Source organism: Pelophylax lessonae (genome assembly GCF_965119305.1).
Source record: "Pelophylax lessonae genome assembly, chromosome: 2".
NCBI classification, from domain to species: Eukaryota; Metazoa; Chordata; class Amphibia; order Anura; family Ranidae; genus Pelophylax; species Pelophylax lessonae.
Window position 1 is genome coordinate 484546469 of NC_138769.1, and position 26362 is coordinate 484572830.

Sequence of the window (26362 nt, forward strand, 5' to 3'; positions counted from 1 at the left end):
TAATAAGTTCCACTATACTATAATGTAACCTATGTTTACAGTACTTGTTTTTGGTGTGTACATTTTGGTCACTTTTACATACAAGTATGAATACCCTAAGTCCTATTGTGTCCAATTGTCACATTGGCATATTCATTCTTTTTGACCTGAAAAGTTTGATAATAAACCTACACTTATTCATATAATAAAGGATGCATTTGTCACCTTGTAAGACCTCAGCTTATTTTTTAAAAACAGCAAAACCAAGAATGTATCACATGTCATGAACGTTATTCATAGTTTCAAGTGTAACCCCTGGGAGATGACATAGGGATTTCCTGAGCTGTTGAAAGTCTAGTGTCCCATCGGGACAAAACCCCAGCCATTCGTACAAAGCTATGACCTTCCCTTTACTCAAGCAAGAATACTGTTCATGTAGATCAAACTAAAATTAGCATCCACAGCAACAGCATTCTAAAGTTAACTACAAGAGCATTCCTTTATTGGGCCTCTGAATGTAAAATTAATCCTGTTTCCTGTGAGAGGTATTTGGAGGAAAGAATTGCTACTTTCACACTAAACTATTGCCATTTTGTTTTAATGTTTTTGTTATAGAAGAATATTACTGATGCTTGCTTACAAAAAACACCATTGCAAGTAAAATAGTTTTATGTATGTGAACCCTATAGACTTAGTGCACGAGTACACTAAAATTGGCCTTCAAAGTGATTAGTAACCTTAGTTACTCTTCGCTCATATTTGTATTCTTGAATAATAACTTCACTGGGCATTGATTGCACCTAAACAGACCGCATTGAATAACTTAAAGATATTAATGAAAAACAAAAAAAAAATCTTTTGATTAAAAAGATTATGGGGCCTAATGGCTGAGGAAGGTGCACACATTTTCTTAATTAACACAGTGGTGCTTCTTTTCTCAAAGTTGCTAGGCTCCAAGTTGATCTCACCGTAAAAAAGGGTAGATTAGAAAAGTGTGGCCCCTAAATATAAACTAAAGGAGTGACTTATGATTAATAGAATAGGTAAAGGCAAGATCACTTACTAGGAGGAAGTTTCACTCTTACAGTATTTCCCATTATTATATTATGCAATAGTGATTGACAATGGGTGCAGGTAATTATGCCCATTAACTCACCAGGGCTCCATTAAAGCCTAACTCCAGGAATTTAGCTACTATGAAAATTGTGCGGGATTAAGTCTGGACATATCTGTTTAATTTACAGTTTTCAATTTTTGTGAGTGCCAGGAGCATAACTATTTGCTTCCAGTGCTCCAATGCTTGAAATCTGGTCTCAGCTCCTGGGCCTGCAGAGTTATATGCAGCCCCTCTACCCTCCCCCCTCCTGGGCAATCACAGAGCACTTTGTATTAAGTAAACTCACAGAATGCAAAGACTCTTGAAAAAAAGCGGAATGAAGGGCAGGCAGAGATGTTGTGTGGGAGAGAACAACATTCCTGTCAGAGCTCCGGGATGGTAGTAATAGCTGCACGGGAGCTCTGTAAATCTCTCGGCTGTAAATTAAAGTAATAAATCCATGAGGAGGTATGCACCTTGTTGGACTTAAAACAGAACTTCACTCAAAAGGGGAAAGTTCTGCTCTTCCTCCTATTTCCCTCCTTTTTTCAACTTTTAGCACATTATTTCTTTGGGGTAGAAATAAAAATCTAGTTTTGACAGGCAATCTGAGTGTCAATTTAGTTAACTCCCCCACCCGCAACATTCTGGGACATGTCACAAGTCCTAGGAGGCTGCAGGACCATTCACAGGGCGCAGCATGGCTCAAGCATGTGCAGTGGGAAGCCAGATGCAAAGCCACGTTGAGTCGCAGCAAACTGTGACAGTTAAGCTGCCAGAGACAGGGACCAGAACACTGGAAAATAAACAGCCTGGGGAAGGATCCCAGGACAGTTGCATGTCTGTTTAGTAAAGCTCTGTGCACACCATGGTGTACTGGATCACGGGCAGAATCCTGCCTGTGATCCTGATCCGCCACAAAATGCGGGCCGCGCTTGTGCCCGTTTTTAATGGCGCACTGCGATTGTCGCCCAGTACGATCGTGCAAACAGAATCACGGGACACCTGTCACCCAAAAGAAGTTCCCTGTGGATCTAAATAGCCCCTGATATCCAACCTTGTTTTTTTAAGCTCTTTGGAATGGTTTATTTTCCATGTCATGGGAGGACTCCTGGAACTTGGAAAAGCCCTATAAAGCATGATTTAGTCTGAGACACTGTAAGTGAATTTTTATATGTTGCGTTTTATTAAATTCTAAACACTGCACTATGAGAACTCTCTCCTTTTATTGAGCCTGGTGGAAACCCGAGTTTCATATAGAAGCAGCAAGTTGGGAATATAAAAGAGAAGAACTGTGGTACTCCCCCCCCCCCCCCCCCCCACTGCCAGATTTTACCTTGGGCACTTCAGCACTTTTCTCATGAGCACCGAGCACTTTATTGGAGGATTTTCTGTTGGACTAATTTTGTTGCTATATTCATCTTTATGATTTTTTTGTCTGTTGGAGAATGTATACACTGTATGCGCCGTGGTAACATTTGTGATTATGGGAGGACTCATCTCAGGGCTCTCCTTTTGTCTGGGTACAGATTCTGGTTTTGCAGAAGCTTTCAATGCCTGCTTCTTCAAGGGGTTCCAATGTAAGTGGGTCTTTTGACCCATACTTTATTGGCGCATCACTTGGTGCTATAAAACCCTCACCTATGGGTAGGCTTGGAAATTCCCCCTATGACAGGATGAGTCCCTACTCTGGATGACATTGAAAATGTAATGTTACTCTCAAACGCACAATTCTTTTCAGAGGCACTTCCTTTGCCTTATGGGTTTTTGCATCATGTAGTTTCCTTCTGGGAAGGAAGAGTTGTACACTCAGGTACGCTTTATCGCCTGCACAGCAGGAAGAAACCAGCAATGAAGAGCTTGCTAGTATACTTGTACAAGGCATTTTGAAATGCTGATCTATGTAACCAACATTTTTTATCTCCTACAACCTTGAATGGATGGCCTAATCATCTCTATTCCCTCTTGGAGCCTTCTCCCCTAATGACTGGGATTAAAAGTTTAAGGCCTCAGGGTTTGTTTGTTTGTTTGCCATCCTGACCATCTAGTTTTACCTTTTGGACCTGCTGTTCCCTTTGCATATAAAGAAAAATGTGAGATGAAACACCGTAGTCGATCAATCTCAAAAGAGACCAACTAAGGGCACTGGAGACACAAAATTATAAAAAACGATAATTTTATTGGGCACGTATGCCTGAAAAAAGGGAGAAACACGGTGGTGCGGGTGACACAGAATGGCACAACAATTTAAAAACAATGAAACATACACATATGCTAAAGGACTCAAGGTTGGATACCTAGATACACTGAAAGGACATCAATAAATGCAATGACGGCTAAATCGGCCCATATATGAGGCCTCCAAGTATACCTATTTGCATAATGACCCAGTGTTTAGGGAAAAGGTGTCATATGACCGAACATGCATCAATACACTTTGTACCCCATGGAGCCTTGATTTAGGAACCAGCCATGCATAATTTGGGACATTGAGCTCATAGCAAATTTTTGGAGGTCCTCACATATCACCGAGCACGGCAATCAATTCACTTAGTGTATTGATGCATGTTCGGTCATATGACACCTTTTCCCTAAACACTGGGTCATTATGCAAATAGGTATACTTGGAGGCCTCATATATGGGCCGATTTAGCCGTCATTGCATTTATTGATGTCCTTTCAGTGTATTTAGGTATCCAACTTTGAGTCCTTTAGCACATGTGTATGTGTATGTTTCATTGTTTTTAAATTGTTGTTCTATTCTGTGTCACCCGCACCACCGTGTTTCTCCCTTTTTTCAGGCATACGTGCCCAATAAAATTATCGTTTTTTTATAATTTTGTGTCTCCAGTGCCCTTAGTTGGTCTCTTTTGAGATTGATCGACTACGGTCTTTCATCTCACATTTTTCTTTATATGCATTGGGTCTGTCCAACGGTCACGGTGTGAGACCTATTTAACACACATTCATAGGGACTTGTCTACAAATTCCCCATTACGGGTCATCAGTGAGGCCATCCTTGGAACATTATTCCACTTCTTTACTGCTGTTCCCTTTGTTGACAATTCTTGCTGTTGGTCTTTTTTCCCTATTTCAGTAGAGATGTTTGCTTCGGTTCACAGTTTCTGATGGTGTGTTTTTGGGGTAGCTGATAGGAGCTGATTGTTCTTTTGCTTTCAGCATCAGATTGATCCTCTGTGACTTTCCATGGATCATTAACCATTCCTTCGTTCTGTTAGGACCATCACCTCATCTGCATCAGATCTGGATATGGTGCTTTTTTTGTTGCAGATAGTTCTAGCTTGGATCTGCCACTGTAAAATGTTGACCTTAAAGTCCAATGATTGACACAGGTTTCTTCACCATGCTATTGGCCTTATGTTCTGCTTCCTCACAAATCTGAGGCATGACTGTTGGAGGTGGGGTTATAAGAGGTATGTGTTTTCCATTTTTTCCCAGCGCCCAGCCTTCTGCAGGCAGCATTATGACCCATGTCTATAAGTTTACTGCATTCCTGTATTCCTTTATCCCTAAGAAGACAGAAAAAAACAACTACTGAAGGAGCCTGGAAATGACTAACACTAATGTTCATGTTACTGTACATGACACTGTGTATTTCAGCACTAATGTCTCATGTTTAATTAAACAATAGAGAATTTTCCCAAATTTTCCAACCTGGCAAATATATACATTCCATATATTGATACATGAGAGTTGAGGTTTGTTTGTGATCTTTGCAAGATGTTTTTTTTTCAACTGACATTCATGTACATTTGACAGTAAGATGGAGATTTACTAAAACTTGAGGATGCAAAATCTGGTCCAGGTCTGCATAGAAACCACTCAGCTTCTAGGTCATAGCTTAAGTGAACAAGCTGAAGTTAGACGCTGATTTGTTACCATGCACAGTTGCACCAGATTCTGTGTGCTCCAGTTTTAATAAATCTCCCCCTTCGTTTAGAGCAAGCTCTCTGCAGAGTGTGGTTTGCAGCACTGGCTTATCTGTTTCTCATCAGTAGTGCTGAATATAAAACAGTCCAGGTATTTAATAATTTAATTATAGTATGATATCATTATCGGCTGTAGAACAGGACTGTTTTTTTTTTTTTTTTGTAACAACTACTACAGACAATAACAATTAAAATAGTAGGAAAGGGAAGCCATTCACTTAGAAACATTGGGCTCTGTTTTAGAGGATAACCTTCCTTCAAAGATTTTTGTTTTAGGTATCAATGTTTATTAAATAACAAAGATCAAAGGGACCTTTTACACAGAAAAAAAGGCTGAAGTTTTCCTGCAATTCATGTGGACTGGTTCCGAATTCCTATTAGTAGCTCATATCCTGTCCTTTCTGGTCTCAGGTGGTTACTGTTTTGTGTAGAACATGTGCCAAAAAGCCTGTCACTCCATTCTGAATTATTAGCAAGTTTATAATATGTTTCGCTAATTGATTCTGCTCCTCGTGTAGCATTCTTATTTTATATAAAATGAACATGTGTGACAGAGGTTTTGTTGGGGATCATATCACTTGAAGAAGCTAAAGGGGAAGGTTTAAAAGTGGTTTGTAAAAAAAAAAGTATAAATGCTGTGCTTTTATCATCCTGCTGCATGGAACATGTTATATAGAATTCATTTTTCAGCCAATAAACGTTTTATTGCATACATCAATGTTGCTTTGATGGGAAAAAGATGGTTTATGCCTATAAAACACACAGGAGATAATTAAAACCGGTTTCTTCCTTTCCATGGATTTCTTTTTGCTCCCTGTGCTTGTGTATGTTCCTTTTCATTGCGTTAATCGGTGAGCCCTGTCATTTGCACTTAGGTTTACATATTTAAGTTATATGATCTCTGTGTGTAGTCCCAAAGTGCAGTTCTAATAAGAATATTTTGATTTAGTACACTTCAAAACGTAAACTTCAGATTTTGCCAGATTCTGTAAAGCGAACACCATATAATGTTTTTTATATATATATATATATATATATATATATATATATATATATATATATATATATCGAAGTGACTCAAATAAAGTGCTAGGTGATGGTGTAAAATTTGCTAGATAAGATTAAATAAATATTCTGATTGTAATATAGGTGGGTATTTGGAAAATAAAAAATATATAAAATAAATATAGACAAAGTGCATATACTACAAAGGTCAGGTGTTAACCACTTAAGCCCCGGAGGATTTGGCTGCTAAACGACCAGAGGGTATTTTGCGATTCGGCACTGCGTGACTTTAACGGACAATTGCGCGGTCGTGCGACGCTGTACCGAAACGAATTTGGCGTCCTTTTTTTCCCACAAACAGAGCTTTCTTTTGGCGGTATTTGATCACCTGTGCGATTTTTTGATCACGCGCTATAAACAAAAAAAGAGCGTAAATTTTGCAAAAATAGCAATATTTTTCCCTTTTTTTTATATGAAATTCCCCCAAAAAAAAATGTAAAAATCAAAATTTTTTAATATTTTCGGCCAATTTGTTTTATGCTACCTATGTTTGGTAAAAAAAATCGCAAAAAGCGTATTTTGATTGGTTTGCGCAAAAGTTATTGCGTTTACTAACAAAGGGAAAGATTTTTGTTGTTTTTTTTTTAACGCGTAATGGCGGCGATCTGCGATTTTTTTTGCGGTACTGCGACATTGCGGCGGACAGATCGGACCCTTGACTGACATTTTTGACACTTTTGGGGTTACCAGTGACATTTCTACAGTAATCAGTGCTATATATATGCACTGTTACTGTAAAAATACACTGGTAGTGAAGGGGCTAACTTTATTTGAGAGGGAGGGGCTGTGTGTGTCCCTAGGGGCGTGATTCTAACTGTGATTGGCTGTGGCTTCAACTGTATGCAGAGTGATCAACGGATCTACATAGTAGATCCATGTGATCATCTCTCATACAGAGAGGAGAATGACAGGCAGCTTGTTTACACAAGCTGCCTGACTTTCTCCCTCTCCCCCGCCGATCGCAGAGTGGCCGGCGGCGATCGGGTCCGCCGGTCACACGCGCGGGGGGGTCCGTGACCATGCGGGAGCGCGCCTCCGGCGGCGCGCGCTCGCTCCCTAGACCCTCACAAGCTAGTGACGTAGCCCTACGTCACTTTGCCTGTGAGGGGCTGACCGCCCACGTAGATAGTCGTGCGGCGGTCGGCAAGTGGTTAAGGTGACAAGTGTGAATTCTGGCAGAATCCACAAACTTGTGCAACAGTACAAAAGAACAAAATATTAAGGTGACAGGTGTGAAGGCTCACTGAATCCACAAGCTTATGGTTCAGCCAAAAAAATAACAAGGTAAAAAAATTGGTTGGTTATAAATTGATGATAAATCCATTAGTGATTCAACTAATATTCAAAATCGTCCATAAGTAGTTATGTGCAAAGTCCAAAAAATATATATATTATAAGGTGCTTTCTTGAGGTGATCCAGAGTGGGTGTGCGGATGAGGAATCTTGTGCTCCCCTCTCAATACAGCCCGCACTTACCAGAGCGAAGTACCCCTACAGGGGTGGCCAGCTTGTAGTTAATATTGGGGTTCACTCCCGTATGGCAGGGGTCCCGGACCCTGATAACCTTAGCTGTGGTCCTTCTCTCAGATCATCTCTCAAGGGTACAGTTTAGGCTCATAAACATCAATGGACATCAGTATCTCAAGGGTAATAGAAGGTAATCCCAGGTCATGTATAAAGGAAGAATGCTTCATATAGTGAAGTATTGTAATTAGATTCCTTTATTAAGTTTAAAAAACAAGTACTCACATTACATAAGGAGATCAACGAGCATGTATGCAATAGGAGCCACAACTTCCTTGTATAGCGATGTATTTCCAGAACGCTGTGCGTTACAAACCAACAAGCTGAAGTGACGTGGTTACGCTCGATGCGGTTCGTCAGAGTGACATCATCAGGAGCAGCATAAACCACGTCTTCTCCGCTTGATTTATATCCACAGTAGTTACCAGGTAACTGGACGGGCAGCTGCAAATAGTTACCGCCCCGCCAATCATAAAAAGCTGTTTTCTCTTTGTCTGTTGTTGCCAGGTAGATTCCAAATATGCTAATAGCTGAGGACATAGTATGGCCAATAAATAAATTATTTTCCCCAGTATCTTTTGTTGTTAGGCCGAATAGGGGTATGGTAATTCTTGAAGAAATGGTATGGCCAATCATATTAAGTTCAGCAGGGGTCAGTATGTAATTACTGGGAGCGAGTTGTGACGGATGCTTATGAGAATTAATCTGTGTGGTATGTAATATAAAAAGCATCCAAGGGGGTTGCATACCAGATAATAGTAATCTATGTTATACAGCACATATGAATGGAAAATATTAAATTATGCAAAACCTATATAATTTTTTCAAAAAACTATTAAAAACTAAGGAATATATCATAATCAGAGGTTATGGACAAAATAGTTAAAAAAATATTAAAAATATATATGTATGTTAAACATGGCGGAAAGGATATAAAAGTAGGGGGAACAAAAACTCTTATATTAGATATAGTTAGTATTCCATGGAATTAAATGCTATTAAAAAAATCTTTAAAAATGAAGGGGGAACCGATAGTAGAAATATATATATATATATATATATATATAAAAACATTATCACATTTTGGAAGACCGTGGTCTGGTAATCACTCAGGATATATTAATTAATGTGGCATACAGATATGAAAAAACATATCATTAACATAATAAATTAAAAATAGTAATAATAGGCAGATTTGTTAAAAATAAATTAAACAATGCAAATGTGTAATATAAATTAATCATGAATAGGTGATTAGTTAAATATGTGAAAAATTAGTAAATTAAATGTATAAATAAAAATAGTAAATAAATAAAATGTATGGTGGTGGTTGAAATTCATAATATGTAAACGGAGTGGCTAAATTATTTTTGAGAAGGTCTAGATCATGTTTGGTCTAGTATGAGTTAAGTAGATCATGAATAAGCTGATCAGATTCTAGATAAAAGTGAAAATTTGATAAGTACATATAAAAACCAAAAAAAAAAGAGGTGTTTAATTGACGTAAGTGTATAAAGATGTAGCTATATTCTGTAATACACCAACAGGTAGCCATTTATAAATACGTGCAAAAAGGAGGAGTCAATATGAAAAATATATTAAATGTATAAAATATATATATTATATTTAATAAAATATAATCTATATATATATATATATATATATATATATATATATATATATATATATATATATATATATATATATATATATATACATATACAGTGCCTTGCGAAAGTATTCGGCCCCCTTGAACTTTGCGACCCTTTGCCACATTTCAGGCTTCAAACATAAAGATATAAAACTGTAATTTTTTGTGAAGAATCAACAAGTGGGACACAATCATGAAGTGGAATGAAATTTATTGGATATTTCAAACTTTAACAAATAAAAAACTGAAAAATTGGGCGTGCAAAATTATTCAGCCCCCTTAAGTTAATACTTTGTAGCGCCAACTTTTGCTGCGATTACAGCTGTAAGTCGCTTGGGGTATGTCTCTATCAGTTTTGCACATCGAGAGACTGAAATTTTTGCCCATTCCTCCTTGTAAAACAGCTCGAGCTCAGTGAGGTTGGATGGAGAGCGTTTGTGAACAGCAGTTTTCAGTTCTTTCCACAGATTCTCGATTGAATTCAGGTCTGGACTTTGACTTGGCCATTCTAACACCTGGATATGTTTGTTTGTGAACCATTCCATTGTAGATTTTTTTTATGTTTTGCATAATTGTCTTGTTGAAAGACAAATCTCGGTCCCAGTCTCAGGTCTTTTGCAGACTCCATCAGGTTTTCTTCCAGAATGGTCCTGTATTTGGCTCCATCCATCTTCCCATCAATTTTAACCATCTTCCCTGTCCCTGCTGAAGAAAAGCAGGGCCAAACCATGATGCTGCCACCACCATGTTTGACAGTGGGGATGGTGTGTTCAGGGTGATGAGCTGTGTTGCTTTTACGCCAAACATAACGTTTTGCATTGTTGCCAAAAAGTTTGATTTTGGTTTCATCTGACCAGAACGCCTTCTTCCACATGTTTGGTGTGTCTCCCAGGTGGCTTGTGGCAAACTTTAAACAACACTTTTTATGGATATCTTTAAGAAATGGCATTCTTCTTGCCACTCTTCCATAAAGGCCAGTTTTGTGCAGTATACGACTGATTGTTGTCCTATGGACAGAGTCTCCCACCTCAGCTGTAGATCTCTGCAGTTCATCCAGAGTGATCATGGGCCTCTTGGCTGCATCTCTGATCAGTCTTCTCCTTGTATGAGCTGAAAGTTTAGAGGGACGGCCAGGTCTTCGTAGATTTGCAATGGTCTGATACTCCTTCCATTTCAATATTATCACTTGCACAGTGCTCCTTGGGATGTTTAAAGCTTGGAAAATCTTTTTGTATCCAAATATGGCTTTAAACTTCTCCACAACAGTATCTCGGACCTGCCTGGTGTGTTCCTTGTTCTTCATGATGCTCTCTGCGCTTTAAACGGACTTCTGAGACTATCACAGTGCAGGTGCATTTATACGGAGACTTGATTAAACACAGGTGGATTCTATGTATCATCATTAGTCATTTAGGTCAACATTGGATCATTCAGAGATCCTCACTGAACTTCTGGAGAGAGTTTGCTGCACTGAAAGTAAAGGGGCTGAATAATTTTGCACGCCCAATTTTTCAGTTTTTTATTTAACAAAGTTTGAAATATCCAATAAATTTCATTCCACTTCATGATTGTGTCCCACTTGTTGTTGATTCTTCACAAAAAATTACAGTTTTATATCTTTATGTTTGAAGCCTGAAATGTGGCAAAAGGTCGCAAAGTTCAAAGGGGCCGAATACTTTCGCAAGGCACTATAGATATATATAAAAGGGGGGCTACCAGGAAATGATATATATATATATAGCAAAGTAATATGAGGACATTAAAGAAGTAGATTGTGTATTATATATTTAGAGATAAAACAATTCAAATCTATGTCTAAATTTAGGCCGCCAGGCTGGAGGGATTCTAACTGGTAAATCCATCTGGTTTCGTTTTTAGATACCTTCCTTGTTTTGTTTTCTCCTCTCCAGTGTTCTTTTATAATGTCTATCCCATAAAAGACTAGTCCCTGGGGATTCTTGTTATGAGTCTCCAGAAAATGCCTGGACGAACTGTGAATCAATTGACGGCGGGACGGTGCGGCCATTGTTCTGGGAAGACGTCATATGACGTGATCCCAGAAAAGCAGGGCAGGTGCGCGATCGTGTGCGCTCCGCCCTGCACTGCCGGTGTCGGACACCCCCCGTCACCGGCAGGGGGAAAACAGCCAATGGGAATAGCCGTTTCCCACGTGATCGGCTGTGTTCCAATGACACAGCCGATCACAATACAGGAGCCCGGAAGATGACAGCGCATGCGCGATCGGGAGCGTTCATGCGCGATCGGGAGCGTGCAGTGCGGCCATGTCAGTGGCGCTGTGTTCCGCAGGAACACAGCTAGTCACCGGCAGTAGTAAACACTCACTGACAGTGACTGTTTACTAAGTGATCGGCTGTGAATCCATTCACAGCCGATCACAAAATGTAAACACAGAGCAGTAACTCACTGTTACTAGCTCTTCTCCCCTCTCACAGTTTCCAGTGTGAGGAGAGCAGAGCTAGAAATAGTGAGTTACTGCTCTGTGTACCTGTCACAAAGTAAAATCACACAAATAAATGTCCCCACACAGTCCTCAGCCCCCCCCCCCCCCCCAATTGCACCTGTCACCCAACAGTCACCTCATCAGTGCCCAGAAATTGACACCCATAAAGCTACGTTCACATGTGAGCGTAGCGATCGCGGGCAGAATCACCGCGATTCTGCCCGCGATCCGGAAATCATTGCAAATTGTGGGACGCCTGTGCGTTGCCCGTGATTTGCAATAGCACCCCAAACGCTGTGCGATGCCGCGATTTCCACCTGCTGAATTGCAGAACCATCGCGCAAACAACGCATTACGCCCAAAAAAGGTACAAGAGCTTCTTTGGGGCATCATGCGTTGTTTACGTGATGTTACCTCGATTCAGCAGGCGGAAATCGCAGCAACATCGCACAGCGTTTGGGGTGCTATTGCAAATCAGGGGCAACGCACAGGCGTCCCGCGATTTGCAATGATTTCTGGATCGCGGGCAGAATCGCAGTGATTCTGCCCACGATCGCTACACTCACATGTGGACATAGCCTAAAAATCACCTGTCACCAGAGACTGCCATCAGTACCGCCGTGCACCATTGCCCGTCACCTGTCGCCCATCAGTGACCATCGCCCGTCACCTGTCACCCCATCAGTGATTGTCATTTGTCACCCCATCAATCATTGTCACTTGTCACCCCATCAATCATCGTCACTTGTCACCCCGCCAGTGATTGTCATCTGTCACCCCATCAATCATCGTCACTTGCCACCTCATCAATCATCGTCACCTGTCACCTCATCAATCATCGTCACCTGTCACCCCATCAGTCATCGTCACCTGTCACCCCATCAGTCATTGTCACCTGTCACCCCATCAGTCATTGTCACCTGTCACCCCATCAGTCATCGTCACCTGTCACCCCATCAGTCATCGTCACCTGTCACCCCATCAGTCATCGTCAACTGTTTGCCATATACATGCAACCACTTACCGACCGCCTAACGACTATATGCGTCGGCCATTAAAAGCTAAATACTGGGGTTATGGCAGTATTTTTTTGAAACGGCGGGCGGACGGCTTTCAGATAAGGGTGGTCCCAGTGGCGGATTCGCCACGGAATTACCCTTATGGTGCAGGAGAAGAGGCGCCCCCTCCTGCCGCGTCCCAGACTTTTTCCCAGCTTACCGGACCCGCCGGCAGCGGGGAAAGCTATCCGGTCCCGGATCCTCAGAGACAGGAAGTCAAGTGAGGGCAAGATGCCCCTCACTCGACTCTATGGTCTTGGAGGACCGGAGCTACATCAAAAGACGTTGCCTAGCAACCGGTTTAAAGGGCCGCTTTCTTTTTTTTTTTTTTTTCCTTTTTCAACAATTTTTTTTTTTTTTTTTAGTGTAGTTGTGAGGTCTTTTTGACCCCAGATCTCACAATAAAGAGGACCTGTTATGCCTATTTCTATTACAAGGGATGTTTACATTCCTTGTAATAGGAATAAAAATGATCAAAACATGTTTTTTTTAAACTGCGTGAAAATAAATAAAATAAATAGTAAAAAAAAATTAAAGCGCCCTGTCCCCGTTAGCTCGCACGCAGAAGCAAACGCATACGCAAGTCCCGCCCACATATGTAAACGGTGTTCAAACCATACGTGTGAGGTATCTCCGCGATCGTTAAAGCGAGAGCAATAATTAGACCTCCTCTGTAACTCTAAGCTGGTAACCTGCAGAAATTTTTAAAATGTTGCCTATGGGGATTTTTAAGTACCAATGTTTGGCGCCATTCTGTGAGCATGCGCAATTTTGAAGCATGACATGTTGGGTATCTAATTACTAGGCGTAACATTATCTTTCACATTATGGAAAAAAAAAATATTTTTTAGTTCAAAAAAGTGAATTTTTTTCAAAAAAATTGCATTTGGAAGACTGCTGCGCAGATATGGTGTGATAGAAAATATTGCAACGATCTCCATTTTATTCTCTAGGGTCTCTGCTTAAAAAAATATATAATGTTTGGGGGTTCTAAGTAGTTTTGAAAAAAAATGATTTTAGCTTGTAAACACCAAGTGTCAAAAATAGGCCCAGTCTTAAAGTGGATAAATGGACAACTTTGTGAAAAGTGCTACTTGGATGTTAGGCCTCTGTATGTGGCTAGGCTGTGTAAAAATGTTACATACTCAGGAGGAATAGCAGAATGTATTTTGGGGTGCAATTTGTGCTATGTATATGCTATGTGTTAGAAATATTGCATAAATGGACAGCTTTGTGTAAAAAAAAAATGCATTTTCATTTTCTTTCCACATTTTCCAAAAACTTTAAAAAAAATGACATATTCAAAAGACTCATTATGCCTCAAAAATTATACGTTGGGCTGTTTGCTTTCCAAAATGGGGTCATTTTATGGGGGTTTCCATTGTCCTGGTGCTCCAGGGCCTTCAAAAGTGTGATAGGTTGTCAGGAAATTATATGTGTAATTTGTGCTCCTAGAATGCCGGACGGTGCTACTTGGAAGTTAGGCCTCTGTATGTGGCCAGGCTGTGAAAAAGTCTCACATATGTGGTATCGCCATACTCAGGAGGAGTAGTAGAATGTGTTTTGGGGTGTAGTTGCAAGTATACATATGCTGTGTGAGAGAAATAACCTGTTAATACATCAATTTGTAAAAGAAAAAAATCTTCATTTTGCAAAGAGTTGTGGGAAAAAATTACAACTTCAAAAAACTCACCATGCCCCTTATTAAATAACTTGGAATGTCTACTTTCCAAAAAGGGGTCATTTGGGGGGTATTTGTACTTTCCTGACTTTTTAGTGTCTCAAAAAATGAGATAGGCCTTCAGTACATCAGGTGTGGTCAAGTGTGATCAATTTTCAATGATTTGCACCATAACTTGTGGACTCTATAACTTTCACAAAGACCAAATAATATACACGTATTTGGGTTATTTTTACCAAAGATATGTAGCAGTATAAATTTTGGCCAAAATTTGTGTAGAAAAATTACTCATTTGCTAAATTTTATGACAGAAACAAAGAAAAATGCGTTTTTTCACAATATTTTCAGTCTTTTTTTATTTATAGCACAAAAAATAAAAAACACAGTAGTGATTAAATACCATCAAAAGAAAGCTCTATTTGTGTGAAAAAAAGGACACAAATTTTTTATGAGTACAGTACAGTGTTGCATGACTGAGTAATTGTCATTCAAAGTGTGAGAGCGCTGAAAGCTGAAAATCAGTCTGGGCAGGAAGGGGGTGAAAGTGCACTGTAGGCAAGTGGTTAATGGATTACTATGGGTTTCCTGCAACAGGAGACTAAGAAAGTAGAGAAAAGAAACATAAATTAAGAAATAAACATGGAAAAATCTAAATGTAATTTAACTATGGTGTAAAACAACACAGACACAGCTAGTCTGCTGTTTTGCCAGATTAAACTTTCTGAAAGAAAGAGAAACAAAAACAAAACAATGAAACATGAGTACCTAGCCTAGGATACATTACCTTTAGTTCGGTGTGTGCTTTTATGTATATATACACATCTATATACACGCACCTGCTTTATATGTAAATACTTTTTTATGAGTTCACTGAACCTGTAAAATATAAACTTATAGACAAAAGTCAATACTTTAGCCTTTTTCCATATAACATACTGAAATCAAACCATTCAACATTCTAGACCACTGAAATAGACCTTATATCCTCTTTTTCCCTATTCCTGTTTGGGATCTTTCCACGGTGCAAATTCCTCCTACCTTATCTTTCAAATTCACGGATTCAAGAAACGTTCTTTTAACCACTTGCCGACTGCCACACGACTATTTACTGCGGCGGTCAGCCCCGGCCAGGCAAAGTGACGTAGTACTACGTCGCTACTTCCCGCCGGTCCTGTGCACGCTCCCACGTGCCGCTGCCGATGGCTTGATTGGGTTCAGAACCGATAAGTCATCAGGTCCAGGCCAATGATTTTTGGCCTGGACATGTAGATCGGTCCTGCCCAATCAGAATCCATGCTGAGCCTGTGAAATGTAAGCACAGGCTCAGAAAAGATGTGCCCTCCTCTCCCATGATCCTTTTTGGATTCATCTCGATAGGAGAGCACATCTAACTGTAAGTACTGCACCAAGCGCACTCACATACACTTAGATAGGCACATTTAACCCCTGATCGCCCCCCCCCAGTTAACCCCTACACCCCCTGTCAAAACACACACTGTATACAGCATATAGCATTTTCCTATATACCTGTATAAGTGTGATTTGTGGCCAGGTGTAGTGCTTGCGCCCCCCCCCCCTTTTTCACAAAAAATACCCACCCCCCCAATAAATATTTAACCCCCTGATCACCCCCAGCTACCCCTTTACCCCTGTCACATTGCAAACTAATACAAACATAATATACTGTATTTCTGTATTTTGTATTAGTGCGATTGTGACTTGACTTAGCGCTAGTGACTTAGTTTCTGTCCCAAGGAGGTTTAGGGTCCCCGCCACCCCCCCATAAAGATTTAACCCCCTGATCACTCCTACACCCCCTGTCACAACACACACTGTATACAGTATATAGCATTTTCCTATATACCCATATAAGTGTGATTTGTGACCAGGTGTAGCGCTTGCGGCCCTCCCTTTTTCACTTAAAATACCCGCCACCCTCCCCCCCAATAAAGATTTAACCCCCTGATCCCCCCTGATCACCCACAGTTAACCCCTCTCCCCCTGTCACATTGCACACTAATACAAAGGTAATATACTGTTTTTCTGTATTTTGTATTAGTGTGTTTGTGACCTGAATTAGCGCTAGCAAGTTAGTTTCTGTCCCAAGGAGGTTTAGGGTCCCCGCCACCCCCCCAATAAAGATTTAACCCCCTGATCAACCCTACACCCCCTGTCACAACACACACTGTATACAGTATATAGAATTTTCTATATACCCGTATAAGTGTGACTTGTGACCAGGTTTAGCACTTGCCGCCGTTCCTTTTATCCTTAGGATACCCGCCACCCCCTCCCAATAAAGATTTACCCCCCTGATCCCCCCCATGATCACCCCCAGTTAACCCCTTCATTGCCCTGTCACAGTGTCACTTTTATAGTGTACAATTTTTTTTCTGATCACTATTATTAGTGACACAGGTGACATTAGCTAGTGTTAGTGTCAGTCTAAAATAGCGCAGATCCCCGGCGCATAGTTAGAAATAACCCCTTGATTACCACACACGCACATACACTTCCATTACTAGTATAATGTTTGAACAGATCAATATCTGATCTGATCAGAACTATACTAGCGTCCCCTTAGTTTAGGGTTCCCAAAACGCGGTGTTTGCACGGTCAGCACTGATTCCTGCCAGCGCCTGCGTTTAACCCCTCTGCTCAGCCCATCCCACCCAGGCAAGTGTAGTATTCAATAGATTACTGTCACTTACAAAAAAACACAACACACAAAACCGCTGTGTTAGCAGAGTCAGGCCTGATCCCTGCTAGCATTAGCAGTTTTTTTTGGTAGCGCTTCAAATAGTCCTTGACAACCAAGTGCTTTTATTACCTGTGAGTCAACACTACTGTACTGGTAAATTTAGTTACCAAAATGACCAAACGTTGGTACAGTGGTGAAGAGGCTTATAGTATACTGGCCATGTCAGATGATAGCGATGGGGAAGCTACACTGACAGAATTAGTGTTTATATACGAACCTGATGACAGCAACGGCTCCCTGACAGATAGCTCCGACGACATATGGGTCCCTGTTAGACCCAGGTGTACCCGACCCCATTCTGGAGTTGTTGAGATGCAGGAATCGCAGGGTGCTCGTATGGAGCAGAGTGTGGTTACTAGTGCCGCTCATTTTTCTGGTGACCTGGCAAGCACCAGCGGCCTAGTACACCCTGGACCTAGTACAACCAGCACTGCAGTAACACTTGGTGATGTGGCGAGTGCCATAAATGCAGTTGAAGCTGGTACGGTGGCTAGCACGAGTAGTGGCCCACAGCCACCGCATATTTGAAGATAGGCCCATAGTGCCCTCCCTGATGCGCTGGCATATCCCAATTGGCAACCCACTGATTCTACAGTGCCAGTACTTCCCCCATTCACTGCCCAACCTGGAATCCACGTGGAGACAGCTGGGAACTTTTTTGAGCTGTTCTTCACGGAAGATCTTTACGGATCTATTGTGGATCAATAAAATTTATACGCACAACAATTTATCGCCACCAACCCAAATTCGCCCCTTGCCAGACCATTTGGCTGGAAACCTATAACGGTTCCCGATTTTAAAATCTTTCTGGGCCTTTCCCTCCACATGGGCATAACCAAACAGAGTGAATTGTGGCTATATTGGTCCACTATCCCACTTCACCATATGCACATGTACTCTGCCTCCATGTGCAGGGCGAGATATGAGAAAATTCTGTGATTTATGCATTTCAGCGACAATGAAATCTCTCGTCCTCGGGGAGACCCTGAATATGATCGGCTCCACAAAATTCGGCCCCTCATAGACCACTTCAATCAGCGGTTTGCAGCCTTGTTTACCCCAGAACAAGTTGTCTGTGTTGACGAGTCACTGATTAAATTTACTGGCCGACTTGCTATGAAACAGTACCTCCCCAGCAAGTGTGCCAAGTACGGGGTCAAGCTGTATAAACTGTCTGACAGGGCCACAGGTTATACAGTTCATTTCCGGGTCTATGAGGGGAAAGATAGCCCCCGAACTGCCCAGACTACATAGGGAGCAGCGGCAAGATTGTTTGGACTTGGTGTCACCCTTATTCGGAAAGGGGTACCATTTGTACATGGACAACTTCTACACAAGCGTGCCACTATTTAGTCATCTTTCTGAATTACAAATTGGCGCATGTGGCACTGTGCGACCTAATCACCGGGGCTTCCCCCAACGGCTTGTAAATTCTGGTCTTAGTCGGGGGGAGAGAGCCTGCTTGAAAACGGACAAATTGCTTGCAGTGAAGTGGGTGGATGTTTGGGCGGTTAATGATGGGTAATACTACACATTATTCCTGTGCTGATTTCTGATAGGTTCTCTTTTTTTTTTTGTTCAGCCCACAGGCTGCATGAAAAAAAAAAAAAAAAACCTACATTATATGCCAAACAAGGACCAGCAATGTACTGGTACGTTACTGGACTTTGAGTGGTTATACCAGGATGATGCCTGCAGATTTAGGCATTATCTTGGTATCGTTTTTTACAGCCAGCGGTCGGCTTACATGTAAAAGCAATCCTTTTGTAAAAGCGATAATTGGCCGCTAGACTGCTTTTACATGCAGTGGGAGGGGCCAACCCCCCCACCACCGCCGTCTTCCGTGGTTTTTCTCGGGCTCTCCTGTCCCACCGGTTAACCCGAGAGTGCAGCCGGTGGTTCAATTATCTAACCATAGAGCTAATTGGAGATGAGAATGGCTCCAATCATCTCTATGGCCTAAGATACCGGAAGCTACGAGCATTTCATGATTTCTGTTTCGCCAGAAATAAACAGGGCCATTAGGAAATTGGGAAAGTATTTTATCACACCAATTTTGGTGTGGTCAGATGCGTTAAGGTCAGAGGAGAGACCCCAATTTTTTTTAAAAAGAGTACCTGTCTCTACAGATTGCCATCATATGGGATATTTTTAATTCACTGTGATAACAATAAAAATGATTAAAAAAAAAAAAGATGAAAGGTGTCAAAATAACATAAAAAAGCAAAAAAAAAAAAAAAATCAAGCCCCCCGTCCCCCTGTGCTTGCACGCAATGGCGCACGTAAGCGTCGGTCTAGTGTCATATGTAAACCGCAATTGCAGCATGCATGTGAGGTATCGCCGTGAATGATAGGTCGAGTGCAGTAATTCTTGCAGTAGACCTCCTCTGTAAGTCTAAAGTGGTAACCTGTAAAGACTTTTAAAGGCTTTTAAAAATGTACGTAGTTTGCCGCTGCACAGGTGTGCGCAATTTTTAAAGCATGTCATGTTTGGTATCTATGTACTCGGCATAAGATCATCTTTTAAATTTTACCAAACAAATTGGAATTATGTAGTGTATTTGTGCAATACATTTAAAAACATATGTATTTTTTTCACAGAAATTGCGTTTGGAAAATCTGTGCGCAAATACCGTGTGACAAAAACATTTGCAACATCCACTATTTTATTCTATAGGGCCTCTGCTTTAAAGAAATATATAATGTTTGGGGGTTCAAAGTAATTTTCTAAAAAAAAAAAATATATATTTTTTCATGTAAACAAAAAGTCACAGAAAAGGCTTGGTTTTCAAGTGGTTAGAAGAGTGGGTGATGTGTGGCTAACATTGAGTATAAAATGCCGGGATAGTTCAAACACCCCCCCAAATGACCCCTTTTTGAAAAGTAGACACCCAAAGCTATTTGCTGATAGGCATCCATGGAGTATTTTATATTTTGCCCTAAGTTTCGGGAAGATGACAATTTGTTTTTATTTACAGAAAGTTGTCACTAAATGATATATTGCTCACGCATGCCATGGGAATATGTGAAATGACACCCCAAAATACATTCTGTTGCTTCTCCTGAGTACAGGGATACCACATGTGTGAGACTTTTTGGGACCCTAGCTGTGTACGCGACCCCGAAAACCAAATCTTCAGGTTTTCTAATGGCATACAATGCTGATTTTACCACTGCACTACCCATCACAGTTTCGGAGGCCCTGAAATTTCAAGATAGCACAAAACCACCCAAAATGACCCAATTTTGCAAAGTAGACACTCTAAGCTATTTGCTGAGAGGCATGGTGAGTCCATGGAATATTTTATATGTTGCCACAAGTTTCGGGAAAATTGTTATTTATTTTTTTTTTTTGTTGTTTTTTACACAAAGTTGGCACTAAATGATATATTGCTCTCACATGCCATGGGTATATGTGAAATGACACCCCAAAATACATTCTTCTGCTTCTCCTGAGTACAGGGATACCCCATGTGTGAGACTTTTTGGCAGTCTAGCCGCGTACAGGACCCGGAAAACCAATCCGCACCTTCTGGCTTTCTAAGGGCGTAAATTGTTGATCTCACTCCTTACTACCTATCACACTTCTGAAGTCCATTAAATGCCAAGATGGCACAAAATCCCCCCAAATTACCCCATTTTGAAAGTAGACACCCCAATCTATTTGCTGAGAGGCATGGTGAGTATTTTGCAGCTCTCATTTTTTTGGGGAAAATGAAGAAAAAACAGGAAAATGCATTTTTTTCCTCTTTTTTTAATTTCCAAAAGTTTGTGACAAAAAGTGAGATCTGCAAAACACTCAACATGCCTCTCTGCAAATAGCTTAGGCCTTAGGGTGTCTACTTTCCGAAAAGTGGTCATTTTGGGGGGGGGGGGGGGGTTTGTTCTGTCTTGGCATTTCATGGCCTCCGAAACTGTGATAGGTAGTCAGGAGTGAAATCAACAATTTACGCCCTTGGAAAGCCTGAAAGTGGGGATTGGTTTTCGGGGGCCTGTACTCGGCTAGACTGCAAAAAAGTCTCACACATGGGGTATCCCTGTACTCAGGAGAAGCAGCAAAATGTGTTTTGGGGTGTCATTTCACATATACCCATGGCATGTGTGAGCAATATATCATTTACTGACAACTTTGTGTAAAAAAAAAAATATATATATTTCCCGGAACTTGTGGCAAAATATAAAATATTCCATGGACACACCATGCCTCTTAGCAAATAGCTTGGGGTGTCTACTTTCCAAAATGGGGTCATTTAGGGGGGGTTTATGCTATCTTGGAATTTTAGGGCCTCCGAAACTGTGACAGGTAGTGCAGAGGTTACATGCACAATTTACGCCATTAGAAAACCTGAGAGTGTTGAGAAGTTGAGCCTCTTGGTTCTATATTGATTGTGTGTCACTATCTTTTCACCAGGAGACAAACAAAATTGGGCAATGTGGCCAAATAATCCACATGTGTAGCATTTTATCTTTTGTAAAGTTTTAAAGCGTCTCTTAACCACTGGTGTAGTTATAGACTGCGAATATTTGATGCCTAAAACTGGATTAGCAACTCTTTCTGGCAGTGTACCAGATAGTGGGGCACTTTCAGAAGAGCTTCCCCCTTCCAATGATTTGCTCAACTTAGCACAAGTTCCAGATAAGGATAATTTTCTGTTTCCTCTAGGAATACCCAAACCAGTTGCATTGCAATCCATGGTATGTGGAAATTGTACCAGCTGCTCCTGACATTAAGGTGCAGACAACCATATACATTTATTCTCTGCCTCTGTCTGACTATGTGCTAGCTGGATAAACCTCTCCCAGGCCTTTATTGTTGTCTATGGTTGATTACTAATGGAGATTTATACATAACTCCTTATCAGGCAACACATAATGGAGATTACACATAAACTCCTCATAAGGCAACACAATCAGAATATTTATTTAATCTTATCTAGCAAATTTTACACCATCACCCAGCACTTTATTTATTTGAATCACTTTGAGATATATATATATTTATTATCAGCATCTACCTGTTCAAAATATTCACTTGCCACTTTATTGCACCATTTGCACATTATATATATATATGCCTTTTGTATATATGGTTCATGTGATATCACTTACTCAACGTGATTTGTGATTAATATGTGGTAGTAGGATTTGGATGATATTTCATTCACATATTACACATTTATTGATATAACATAGGCAGCGCCAATCACTTCACATACCCCCCAACCTATTTACTATATATTCCTATCAGGGCTATATTCGGAAGCGGGCTGCAGCCTGATTCCTAAATCTCTTTTCTTAGCGTGGATTCTCCCTCCTTTTTTATACTAAGATTCCTAGTCTACTCCCAGTGTTACCGTATGTCCCTCACTTCTTGGGAAGTTTTCAAGTGACCCCAATACTTCTAGTGTTCTACATTTTGAGGGACTCCTGGTGACCCCAATATTCTTAGTGATCCTGTATTTGGACCCCCCCCCCTTGTTCTTAGTATCTGCAAACATCTTCCAGTGCTTTCCTAGTAGTGTCATCTCTGTATCCCCATTGTCTTCCTGCCTGTCCCCAGTGACTGTGTGTTCCAGCTTACCACCTGTATCCTTGCACCTGTTGTGTCCTTTGTGCATTCCAGTTTCCTTGTGCCTCTGTTTTACTTATGTACTGTACCTTTGCCCCTCTGTGAACCACTGTCTGCTATTTGGTAGCATCACCTGTGTCTACAGTCTGTTTCAGTATCTCCCAGTGTATATCTAGTCTAGTTCATGCCCAGTGTCCCTGTGCAACTCTACCTGCTACTAGAGTTTCCTGTTCATCTATTTACATTGCTAAACTCCTAGTTGTCCTGTGCACCTGTTGCCAGTGTCTGTGTGTTTCTCTGCACACCTCCCAGCTTGGGCTGTCTTCCCTACTGTCCTGTGAGGGGTTCTTATCTGCTTATGAGCCTTTCATTTCAAGTAGCTGCCTGCTCAGGTGAGTCAGAGAACTGCAACCTGGGAATTATCCACAGTTCAACTTGTCTCCACCTTTCAGGAGCTATGGAGATGACCAGGTGGTTCTGTACACTCTGTGCCTCAGCCCTTTAAGGGCTCTCACCTTTGTTGTACATGCTGGCAGGCTGGGTTCTCCTCAGACAGTACCAATGGTAATCCTTTTTTGTTTCAGACTCATTGGGTACCTCAGCTGTATTCATATGTATTATATACTATTATATTTATAATATAATAGTAATATAATAATTCATGAGTAATAGAACAGTATAATATATAGTGTAGTATATATATATTAAGATATGATTAAGCTTACTCTTGATACCTCCAACTCTCTGCGGTGGTGGTGGAGGCCGCGGTGCTTGGGTCTATGGAGGCGCTGTCCCATCTACTCTTCCGGGGCCTTAGGGCACCTTATGAGCTGACTGCCTTCATGACAATGACACTCCGAGCTTGGAAACTAGGTTTGCAGCTTGAGGGGTACCCGGGCACCGCGGCCTCCCCCAACGTACCCTTATGGAATAATCCCACCTTGCCACATTTGCTCTCCCTCCCTGACCCCGTAATGTGGACCAAATACAATATAAAAAAGATTTCTGATGTAACTTCGGATCTCTCCTTCCCCTCCTTTGAACACCTCATTACTAATTCCAATGTTCCATCGTCCCATTTGTTTAGGTATCTTCAGTTCTCTCTTGCCTTCAGGGCCCAGTTCCCCGCTGGGGGATCGCAGGTGGTGCAGCCGGATCTTGAACGGGTTCTGATATACAACTGCTCGGAGCGGGCTGTCTCTGTTTTATATGCGCACTTCCTTCGGGTCTCTTCTCTGGAGCTCTCCGGCCTACGTGCTTTGTGGGCTCCGGATGTTCTGATTTGGACTCGGAGGACTGGGTAAATATGTGGGAGCTTCCCTTCAAAATCCTTGTTTCCCTCAGAGCCAGACTTATCCAATACAAGATAGCCCATAGGGCATACCTTACCCCGTATCGTCTCCATAAGATTCATGCCTCCCACCCCCCGGACTGCTGGAGGTCTGGTCGGGAACCCGGGTGATTTCATCCACGTTTTTTGGTCCTGCCCGGATCTCTCCACATACTGGTCGTCAGTGCTCCTGGTGATTAAAGCCTATCTCGCAGGTCAATGCAGTATCAAACTGAAAAAACAAAGATTTAATATATTGGGACTTACCAATCCTTAAATGTGATGGCTGCATTTGTTTTCTTTTTAGGCTTATTTTTCTTTATTTTCACCTCGTGATTAAACGAGTAGCACATTTCCAGTCTTAGGATTTCTGCACTCTGGATGTGGGAGAAATGGAGCCACCCTTGGACAGCACCATTGCCCATCTGGGTAAATAGTAGTGTTAGCTGCATTAGGACATATAAATGAACCTGTAGACATCAGCAGGCCACATTACATGGGGCAGGGTATATTACATGAGAGCAGGCAGAACCCTTGGAGACCTCTTGTGGAGCCCCGGTTGAAAAACCCTGCGTTACAACTCTAATGGTGGGTTGACGCTATTTTGTTGCAATGCTAAAGGATGCTTGATGTAGCTCTTTTGCACCTGCTTGCTCCTCTAGAGTGATGCAGCACTGCAACTGAATGAACGGTCACACTGCCTTTGTGGCCTAAAGCCCCTACTGCATGTGCTGCCATGTTCCCGGGAAGGTTACTACATATGCAAGCCTTACCATTTCCTCGTTGGAAAAAGGGATGCCAGCCAGTCAACAATTCCTGGTTCTATCTGGAGGCACATTGTTAGCCATTTACTCTTGCAGATCCTGGGCTGCAGCAGTTTACAGGTGTTTTTATCAAGGCATTTCTTCTCCTGTTTCAACGCTATAAAGATCTTAGGTACCCCATTGGGGAAATTCTGGCTCAGCTTTTAGCCCACTTAATTGTTGTAGTACATATGTTCAGGGCATTAGTACCCTCTCCTCTGATGGTTATGCCCATTCCTACTCCTGCCTTCTTATGGTCATTCAGCCAGCCTATCAGCCACATAGGCCTCATTCTTTCTTTCTAGGGAGGAATTTTCTGCCACAATGTTGGCATTCATGAGCAGAATTTATGGCCTTTCTGAGGCCCTAGACAGCAGGGATCAAGGCTGTGCCCCTGTGACCTCCCCTTCTAAATTTTTGACTCTGACCTTAAGCCAGACTTGATGCAAGAGGAGAAGGCATCTAAAACTATCCTTCTGAGGGGCGTCGGATCAGAGGATACGCCTGCTCTACAGGCATTTCTCTAAATTAATGGGACTAGCGCTTAGTGAAGATGGATGCCCTGTTCAACACTGGTACATTCAGACTCTGCTTGCCCAAAATTATCCAGTATGGGGGTCTCTAAATTTCCTTACACCAGCAGATAGTTTAGGGGACCTATTTGTAGCTTTCTTTGCCTTGGCAGGCTCTGCGAGATTGTGGCTAAAGCAGTCTGCCAGAACACTGTTCTTTGAACTAAGCATCTATGGACCCCTCTGTTCATTTTTTGATTTTTTGCCTTTAGCCTTATACTACGGTGTGAGGGTACACTTAGACAAATTTTTAGGATAAGCCTTCTCTCACATACACAGGATTTTCTGACCTAAATGCTTTTCAGCAGAACTCCCTTGCAAAAAAATGTTTTGAGGAGTTACCCTTTGAAGGGGAAAAAATCTGTTGGTTCCTTTTTGGATAAGAATAATAAAGTGAAAAAAAAAGAATAACAAAGTGATCCTCTTCCCCCAAAAGAAAAGGATTTGGGCCTCTACCAGTATAGTGCATCTGGAAAGTATTCACAGCACTTAACTTTTTCCACATTTTGGTATGTTACAGCCTTATTCCAAAATGTATTAAGTTCATTATGTTCCTCAAAATTCTACAAAGAATACCCCATATTCACAACGTAAAATAAGTTTGACTTCTTTTTCACATTTATTAAAAAAAAATAAAAAATCACGTTCATAAGTATTCACAGCCTTTGCTCAATACTTTGTTGAAGCACCTTTGGCACCCATTATAGCCTCAGGTCTTTTTGAGTTTGATGCTACAAGCTTGGCACACATTTTTTTTTTGGACAGTTTCTCTTATTCTACTTTGCAGCCTTTCACTCTCCATCAGCTTGGATGGGGAACGTTGATGCACATCCATTTTCAGATCCTTCCAGAGATGTTCAAT

At 41.3% G+C, this 26362-nt stretch overlaps 1 protein-coding gene across 1 annotated transcript in view; it reads left to right on the forward strand.

Annotated features, from left to right (window-relative positions):
• The window catches only part of PCCA (propionyl-CoA carboxylase subunit alpha), a 1213132-nt gene that overhangs the window by 1075890 nt on the left and 110880 nt on the right, over positions 1–26362 (forward strand). The window lies entirely within an intron of this gene.